Below are 534 nucleotides of genomic sequence, written 5' to 3'. Positions count from 1 at the left end.
ATTTTAATTTTCTGGGTTTGCAGCTCTGGAGACAAGCGCCTCCCTCTGCAGAGCTCGCGCGTGGTTCAGACGGTGGTCAATGGGACCCTCCCTGAAATGAAACCCAGCCCCCGCGCAGCTCCCCAGGCAGGGTGGGAACAGAAGTAGGTCCTTAATCCGGGTGTTGCCAGAGCGGGACTGTCTGGAAGTGGTTTCACCGGAGCGCAGTGACTGCAAGTCGTTCCAGGTCCTTGTATGTCCTGCTGCGTTTCTAGGCTGTAGCTCTGTTTGTTTACATGCCTGACGAGCATGTATGGCCAATTAACTGCCGGGAATAAAACGAAGTTGTCAAGCAGTGTTTCGCACTATAGCCAAAAATTCATTACGCAATGGATGACTGTACCGTATAGAGGTCACATTCAACAACAAAACCCTAACGCCCTCCAGGCCTTATTTTCAGAGGTGCAGAGCAGGTCCTAAAATTCTCACTCTCTCATCCTGACTGCCTGGGATAAAATCTTTAAAGGCAGGGTTTTGTAAGCATCTAAATCCCAC

The sequence above is a fragment of the Eurypyga helias genome, unplaced genomic scaffold (genome assembly GCF_000690775.1).
Source record: "Eurypyga helias isolate BGI_N326 unplaced genomic scaffold, ASM69077v1 scaffold16631, whole genome shotgun sequence".
NCBI lineage: Eukaryota > Metazoa > Chordata > Aves > Eurypygiformes > Eurypygidae > Eurypyga > Eurypyga helias.
This window is presented reverse-complemented; position numbering follows the sequence as displayed.